The 9,544-nt window shown below is 39.0% G+C and overlaps 1 pseudogene; it reads right to left on the bottom strand.

Moving 5' to 3' along the window:
* The window catches only part of LOC110324706, a 22,610-nt pseudogene extending 13,506 nt beyond the window's left edge, over positions 1 to 9,104 (bottom strand).
* Between the last annotated feature and the right edge of the window lie 440 nt (positions 9,105 to 9,544).

Raw genomic sequence — 9,544 nt, 5'->3', positions numbered from 1 at the left:
GCCAGTACCATGCAGTTTTTATCACAATTGCTCTGTAGTACAGTTTAAGGTCAGGCATGGTGATTCCACCAGAGGTTCTTTTATTGTTGAGAATGGTTTCAAAATCTAGTTTTTATTTAGGGAATAGGAAAGTCATGACACTCTTGTAGCCTTATATTAATCAATCATTGTTGAAAGGATGACCCTTAAAAACTAGTTTCTCCCCCCCCCCCCCATTAGTAGATAAGGGCAAACACAGAGGTCCACAGCCAGACATGATGCAAAGTAAGAGAGTTGGGAACAGTCAGCTCTAAATGGAGGTCTCCATCTAATATCTCTACTGCATGCTCAGGGAACTCTGTTAAGAGGAGGAAGAAAGAACGTAAGCGCCAAAGGCCATGGAGGACACCGAGAAAACCAGGCCCTTCCTCTAGATCAACATGACCAAAGCACATGTGAGTTCACAGACTGAGGCAGCATGCAGAGGGCCTGCATGGGTCTGCACCAGGTCCTTTGCTTCCAGTTTAGTGTATCTATGGGTTTTCCCAAGTCTGTTTTTTGTGCCTTCTCTTGGTCTCTCTTTCTGCTTTCTGTTTGTTTTGTCCAATTCCAATGTGTCGGTTTTACTATATATTATATTATATTATATTACATTGCCTCAGAAGCCTGTTTATTTTCTACTGAGAGACAGAAAGGGATGGATCTGAATGGGAGGGGATGAGGGGAGGAACTGGAAGGAGTAGAGGATCGTGAGACTGTAATCAGAATATTTTAACAAAAATCTATTTTTTAATGAAAGAAAAAATGTAAAAGAGAGAGAGATAGACAGATAGACAAACAGAGAGGGGGGAGGAAGAGAGAGGGAGGGAAAGAGAGGGACAGGGCAGGAGGGAGAGAGAGGGAGGGAAGGAGGGAGGGAAGGAGAGAGAGAGAAAAGTTGTTGGAGTCACCAGGATGTGGGGTGAGGATGTTATTTGCTGAAGACGCTAACTCTAATGTGCCAGTATAAATAGGCCCAGTAGAGTTAACTTCAATTAAATCCAAATTTACCATGGAAGTACAGACTCTTATAAAGCAAGCTATTAAGTGTCTAGTACATTTGCTGTCCCTAAGAGTGAAGAACATCTTTTCTTGATTTTCTTACAAGAATTTATTCTATATTTGGACATTTTTTCTGGCTTTTGCCTACATGTGGGCCTCTATGAGATAATGAAGCTCAGAATTCCAGCTACAAAGTTGTCTTGTGTTCATGTTTCATCCTGCAAGATCTATCCTAATGTCGATATTTATAGTTGAAAACATTTGAAGTTTTAGTGTTTGTATACCTCTACGCAATTGCTAATTATATAGTGCTTTTTTTATTTTCTCACATACACCCTGCCTCTTTTATGCTTTTGCTATTCAGCCAAAGATAGAAAAATTTCTATATTCCTTCAAGTAATCAATCGCATTACTGAAAATGTGAGAATCTGAGCATTAGTGTTCAGTCTCTGTTGTGTGCCTAATATCGTCTGCTCTCTAGGAATCTGTATCGTCATCTTCTGGTTTCTGCTTGGGCTGTGTTTACTGCTTAAGAAGAGAGGAACTGGAACCAAGACCAACAGATGACCAGAATGTCTGCATGCATATCAGGTGCTATACAGAAAGGAAGTTAAGAGTGTTGCTAGCCATTTCTGATATGAAAAGAACCAGGGGCAGCCCATGTACAGAGAAAGCAAGGATGAAGAGAATTCCCTGATAAACTTCTGACTTTGCTGACAGATCTTCCTTAGGACTGTTTTTTCCCCCCAGAATGTGTTCTTTGAAAATTTTTATAAGTGTATATCTTGATCATATCTACCCTTCATCCCCCTCCACCCATGCTTCTCCTGACAGTCTCCTACAGCATCTCTTTCCTAACTTCATGTGCTTCTTCTTCTTCAAAAAAAAATCTTTTTTAGATTTGTTTATATTTTGTGTGTATGAATGTTTTATCTGCGTGTGTGCGTGTGTACCATATGTGTGCAGAGTGCCTGCGGATGTCAGCCATCATATCCCTTGAAACTGGAGTTATAGGTGGTTATAAGGCACCATGTCAGTGCTGGGAACCAAATCTGGGTCCTCCAAGTTCTCATAATCACAAACTCATCTCTCTTGTTTAATATCCTTTTTTTTTTTTTTTTTTAATTAGGTTTTAATTTTTCATTATTACCAAGTCCAATTAGTGCTGTCTTTATGCACATGTGTGTTGGGTCATCTTCTGGAGTATGGGCGACCTTCCAGTGGTCACTTGTGTAACAGTTTCTGAAATCTTCCATCCTTCAGGGAAGTTCCTTAGGCCAGAAAGTAAACAACTCAAAATCGTGCCGGAAGTCCCTCATACTGACCAGATTTACTAGGTCTCTCTCTTCCAAGAGAAAACAACAAAGACTGCAGAGAGTCATTCTCAGACAAGTAAAGAAGGCTCAGAGACCAGACCATCTGCCCAGAAGGAGTGGAAAGCAGCTGAGCTGCCTAGAAGAGACTTAAACCAAGGGAGGCACTTGGAAAACACTTTCCCCCCTCCAAACTGTTGAGCCACCTGCAGGCTGTGCTCTGTGCTCCAGGTTCCCAGCTTTTGTAAGTTGTCACCCGTGCTAGGGTGGCCTTGGTGATGCAGCTGTCTTTGAGTCATTTCTGCTCCTGTAAATAACACTTCATCTACATTCCTGTTAGGAATCGGAATAAAACTCGTTGGTTCACCAAGTCAGAGTTTGGTATCTGTACTTTGGTCTGTCATGGATGCCTTTTCTGGGACTACTAGACATGTGTGCTGGATCTCCAGGATAAGTCCTGTCACACACACACACCCATAAAGAAAATGGACTGTTAATGTTGGTTTAAATAAAGGCTCTGGGAATTTGTTTTTAATGGGATGAGGCTCAGGTACACTAGAAACACATATTCACCCCAGACCCAGAGCAGCTATGATTTAACCATGCTATATTATAGTATATTATAGTACAGTATAGTATAGAGTGGTCTACATGATTTAACCATCCTATAGTATATAGTATAGTATAGTAGTATAGTATATTATAGTATAGTATAGTATAGTATAGTGTAGTCTACATGATTTAACCATCCTATAGTATTATAGTATAGTATTATAGTATAGTATTATTGTATATTATAGTATAGTAGGATAGTATTATAGTATATTATAGTACAGTATAGTATAGTGTAGTGTGCATGATTTAACCCATCCTAAAGTAAGTACTTCACTGCTTCTAGGTACTGAGCACCTTTCTGATCACCGGCTCAGTGCCTCAGAATTTGTTATATTACATTGTAATTACTAAAGTTAGACATATTTGAATTCATCTTTATAGTTCTTCCTTCTACCAAGTGCTTGAATAATTATTTCCATTAATTCATAATTAGCCAGTAAAGAATACATAGATAAATAGACTATATGATATAGTATTGGCACATATAAAATAACATTATTAACCATACATAAAATCTACATTAAAATCATTTAAAATATTTTTCTTTTATTGTAACTTGGTGTTTTTGTTTGCTTATTTGTTTGTTTTTCCTACAATATCCTCTAATTACAGTTTCCCTTCCCTGCACTCTTCCTAGTTCTGCACAAACCTCCTTTTCCTTCTGGATTTATCCCCTTTCTCTCATAAGAAAAGGCAGAAGAGACAGATATAGAGTAGAGACCTACTTGTTCCCAGGCTCAGGAATCCCACAAAAGCAGAAAACCAGAAACTAGAATATGTATGGAAAGGACCTGTGGGGTAAAAAAAAAATAAAATAAAATAAACAAAAAATTAAATTAAAAATAAAAGTTTCAAAAAGAAAGGAAGAAAATATCTTGGAATGACATTATGAGTCAAGGAACCTCCAAAGATGCCATTGAGCTTTGCTTTTTTTTTTTTTTTTTTCTGTTGACCCTCTACTCTAGGACCTATACTTAAAAGCAGTTTGTTTCCCCAGGGAAAGTCTCTTGGAGAAAACTAAATTTTCATTTGCAATAGTTACCTATTGGGAATAGCTTTTTATATGTTCATTTGCACATAGAAAGCAGACAGATGTTGTTGGGAATACAAAATCTATCTTCCTTGACATGAGAATTGGGTTCGTGGAAGAAATTTGGGGAAGATTTGGGGATCATATGGTAAAAATCAAATGCAGAAAATTAAATACAAGTTAGAATATTAAGATTTACATAATAATGTATCTAATATAGTTTTCAAATTGTTCATTCCACTTATTCTCCAATACTTTAATTGCTGGAAAGCTTAGAAACTTTCAGCGTAAAAATTTCATTTGAGGGTCTGTCTTAGGGTTGCTATTGCTGTGATAAAACACCAGGATCAGACCAACTTGAGGAATAAAAGGGTTTACTTCATTTACACTTCTATATGAGTGTTCCTTATCATCTGAAGTCAGGGCAGCAACTCAAACAGAGCAGGGACTTGGTGGCAGGAACTGATGCAAGAGGCCATAGAGGGTGCTGTTTGCTGTCTTGCTCATCCTAATTTCTTACAGAACTTAGGACCACCAGCCCAGGGGTGGTCCCACCACAATGCACTGGGTTCTCCAACATGAAGCACTAACTAAGGAAGTGCCCCACAGGCTTGCCTACAGCCCAGTCTTGCACATACAGCCCAGTCTTATGGAGGCATTATCTTTATTGAACCTTCCTTCTTTCAGTTGATGCTAGTTTGTGTCAAATTGACATATGAAACTAGCCGGGATAGGGTAATACGTTGGAGCACTTCTTTTCTGAATTGAATTCATTCACCTTATCAAAGGTGTCACCTGCTCCTGCTTGAAGCCAAGGAGAATGTACCACATCTCTTCTCAGTACACACTTTTAAATAGCTAAAACTATCATTTTTCTTTTTATCCTCAAATTTAACTTTTTTTTTTTTCAAAAAAAATGCTAATCCACAAATGTTAGTTTTCCCTTTTGGTTCCTATATTTCTTTTTGGAGTATTTTTGCATTTGTATTTTAAAATGTGATCCTCAGATCCCATTTAAGATTTACACTGCTCTTTCCGCACAACAGTTCTCATAAAACCTAAAACCAGATAGCTTTGTTTTATATTTAGGCACAGTGTCAATCTGCCATGCTCAGTGCAGAGGGAAACATGTAAGATTTTATTTGGAGGAAAGACACACACTTGGAGTGTTCGTTGTATTTATTTCCCTCCATTTCTTTAATGAAAACAATCTCCCTTATTTTGTTGGCTTGCTGGACACACTGTGTTAGCTTTGAAATGGGGAATCTGAAAACAGTGTCAGGGTCAGGTCATCAGTGACGGAAACTGAACACTAAAGGAAAGGACAGAGCAGACCTTTCTAAAGAATACAGAGGGGAATGGACAATCAAAAGTTCCTAGTGCTCTGGGATATTGTGTGCTGAGCACGGAACGTTTAATGTTGACACAATGGCAAGGGCCAGGACAAGTGATCCAGAAGGGAAAACAAAACTAAGATTATCACCAGGAAATGTGCCTCCGTTAGCACCTTTGAGCAGTACTCGCCAACATGGTCTCTATGCTCTCTATGCTTCATTTGTGCTGCCTCTTCCTTCCCTCGTGCTTTTGATGGCCACCCTGCCCACCCAGAGGAAAGCCTGCTGACCTCACTGGATCCGTAGCTCCCAGCAGCTGCAGCTTAGTGGAGTGAGTGGGGGAGTAGTTGCAGCTTGTGGGTGTAAGCACCCTTTAGTTGGGGTGAGAAGGTTAAGCTTGCTGCTTTAGGAACCAGCCTGGGGATCCTGAACATGTCAGACTCCGAGTATGAGAATAGGTTGCAGACAGCCTGGTCATGAAATGGCTGCAGCTCCAGACCGTGAGATGTATTTAAATTCAGCTGGATCTCACAGTCCTAAGTTCCTGTTCCTCATTATGAATGAAACCTTCTCATTGCAGGTCCATCTACTTGGACACTGACCTACCGCCATACAGGACTCCACATTCCACTTCACATTTTGAACTATGGGACTCCTACTAAACCCTTGGCATAGATGTTGCTTTGGCTTTCGGGAATTTACCCCAGGACTCTCGCTAATGCATGGTCATTCACTCTTGTTCTCCACAGCCCTCACATACTCTATCATAAGATTCAGCATATTTTGTCACACTTAAATATTTATTAGCACTAGTTCTCTGGTGAACTTCCTCAAGTCATACTACACACACACACACACACACACACACACACACACACACACACACACACAGAGGTTTCTATGCCCTACACTTTATCACATAGCAAGAACATAATAAAATGCTGATAAATGATTCAATAAGAAATTATGTTCAAGCCGGGCGTGGTAGCCCATGCCTTTAATCCCAGCACTCGGGAGGCAGAGGCAAGCGGATTTCTGAGTTCGAGGCCAGCCTGGTCTATAAAGTGAGTTCCAGGATAGCCAGGGCTATACAGAGAAACCCTGTCTCCAAAAACCAAAAACCAAAAACCAAAAAAAAAAAAAAAAAAAAAAAAAAAAAAAAAAAAAAAAAAAAAAAAAAAGAAATTATGTTCATAAATCCTAAACATAATTATAGTTTTTCTTCTTAGCAGTTGTATCAATTTAGTCAATTTACTGGTCATGTGAACTTTAGTTTCTTTTCTTTTCTTTTCTTTTCTTTTCTTTTCTTTTCTTTTCTTTTCTTTTTTACTTTGTTTGGTGTTTTTGAACAAATATTTCAGAATAAGCCCAGATTAGACCTGAACTTATGATACTCCTGTCTCATTCCAAGGACCAGATGACAGACACTCTCATTACACTACAAGACACTTGCAAATACATGGTTTAAAACAAGAAGGCTTACAAGCACAAGGATGATCTCACCATGCTCTGTCCTGCAAAAAGTCACTTTAGACATGAACTACAAGCTTGGGAGGACCCTGATCCTTTCACAGGGCTTGTATATACCTAGAGCAGTCCTCTGATGGACCAAGGGTCAGAAACCTCTGTGGTAATAGAAGGTGAGCCCAGACTAATGAAACTTCTTCGAAGCCTACGTAAAGATGAAGAATAACTTTCCAATCTCCCCGTCCTCTCAGAGTCGTGCTTCTACTTCACAAAAATTACTGTATTTATCACAACGTTCACCTATGTATTATACAGTGTATTCCAAGATTTTAACGTAATCTTGTATTTATTTCACATATAACATATTAAATGCTTAATATTTGTATAAACTATATAACTTTGCATTCTCATCAGCATAAAGGATTGAAGCAGAAACCGTGGAGGAATGGTGCTTACCAGCTTGCTCCTTATGGCTTTCTCAAGATGCTTTCCTATACCATCTAAGGCCTCCTGCGCAGGGATGACACTATCCACAGTCTATGTCAATTATTAATCAAGAAAATGTCCTACAGACTTGCCTAGAAATGAATTTTATGGAGACGATTTTTAAATTAAGATTCCCTCTTCACAGATATGTCTAGGTTTGTGTCAAGTCTAATGGATCCCTTGTCAATTTGACATACAAACACATCACTTATTAATCCATAACTTCTCATTTCTTGTTCACCCCAAGATCTCATATTAATATCAATATCACAATATTGAACATTATAAAATTTAAAAGTTCCCTAGTCTTTAAAACTTCAAACATTTTAAAAGTTCAGTCTCAGCTGGGGATGGTGGCACATGCTTTTAATCCCATACTGGGGAGTCAGAGGCAGACAGTTCTCTGAGTTTGGGGCAGTCTAGTCTACAGAGCAAGTTCCAGGATAACCAGGACTATACAGATAAATCTTGTTTTGAATCCCCTTCCAAAACCAGTTCAGGCTCTTTAACATACCCAGTCTCTTTTAACTCTGTGAAATTCCAAAGTATCTTATAGACTCCTATTAAAACAACAACAACAAAAAAAAAGTGAAGAACCAGGGCACACTCCTAATTTGAACAAAGCACACCCCAAATTCCATAGTATAAAAAGTTCAGCCCTTGATGGGTCTCAGTCTGTGACCCATTCATAACCCTTTGGGCTTCAAAGATCCTGGACCCCTTCCCTGGCTCCACCCTCTGAACAACTTGTTTCCTGGATCCAAACTGACAAAAAAAAACCAACATGCACACAATGTCATCTGGAAGCACAGTTAGTGTTCTCAACTCTTGAGTCAGCTCTCCAGCTCTAGGTTACACTTCTGGATCAGAAATGGAAAGACTCCACTGTGTATTTGCTAAATCAACCCTAGACTGGCTTTTTCAAGTATTTCAGCCTTGATTACACAGTTAGATAAAGTGCAAATGTGTAATGGTCGACAGCTTTCATGTGAATGGAAACTTCTAGCAAATTCAAAAAGATTTGATGAACTCTATGACAAAGTAAGGGAACTTTTAAACATAGTAATGTTTTGTGGTTTTTTTTTTAAAAAAGTGATTTTTGGAAGGAAAAATTTGTATCGTGTGAGGTGAAAACAGAAAAAAGGATGTGGCTGGAATAAAAATCTCCAAAATAAGAAAAATATTGAGTGGAAACATTTAATTCTCCACTGTTCACCCAGAAACTTGTTTGCTAATTTGAATGAGTAGTGACTGCTTAGAAATACTCCAGTTTCCATCTGACCATGAAACACCAGCTACTTCCACACACTCTGATTCCATATCCAGGCTGCTGACTCCAGAGCCAAAAGAAGTGACAGATAATATCTTCCTTTGGTGTTTTCTCTCTGAAGTTTATTGTTTCCTCTTTCCTCTCCTCCCATCATTTCCTGCATTTTGCTTGGCCTTATTCTCTGGCAGAAACCTTATTCTTACCTTTGGCTCTTGTCTTCTTTAAGGTGAGATCATGGAACAAATTGTTAGAGCATACCCAACTAAAGGACTTGGACAGAAATCCACAATGGAAAAATCTACTACATAATAGCAAAGGAGAAACTGTTGTTGAATATTTTTTCCATGAAGCATGCTGTCTTGTTCTTTTCTTCTCATTGCAATAATCGGCATTGATAAATAGGGTCTTTGCACTGACTGGGGAAGAGCACTTCCTGGAGAACACTTACTCAACCTTGCCACCTCCCTCAGGCATTTGCCCAAAAGGTTCTTGTTGGCCTTCGTCTCTGATTTAAGCATGTCACACTCTCCCATTATTTCTTCAGTTCCAGTATCTATTAGAAAAGGCATCTCAGGATAACCTCCCTGTGTGCATGGCTGTAGTGTGGTAAGGAAGGTGCTTGCGTGAATCCAGCCTCCAGGGACCATAGCATAAAGGCAGCACTGAGATATTTGAAGATGCTCATGTGAGCTCCCAGCTTTTTGGGATGCTCATCCATTTCCTTTTGTGGCTACCAACCTCTTTATTCTCCTATTACCCTGGAACTCTGATAATTCCATCCCCATCTTTAAAAGCATCCCCAGAGACACTTTCCTTGACAATCCCCCCTCATCTGAACAAGATACTTTGCTGACATTATTGTCAATATGTGTTTTAGATACCGTATTATTGCTGTTCTTCTTTTCTCTCATGATGGACTTTTGAGTTATCCAAGAATATAATGTCCTTTTAAAAGATTAAAACAATATTTTTCCTGTGTGTCTGCCATATGTATGTGAATCCAGGCAAG

The sequence above is a fragment of the Mus pahari genome, chromosome 7, assembly GCF_900095145.1.
Source record: "Mus pahari chromosome 7, PAHARI_EIJ_v1.1, whole genome shotgun sequence".
Taxonomy (NCBI): domain Eukaryota; kingdom Metazoa; phylum Chordata; class Mammalia; order Rodentia; family Muridae; genus Mus; species Mus pahari.
This window is presented reverse-complemented; position numbering and strand designations above follow the sequence as displayed.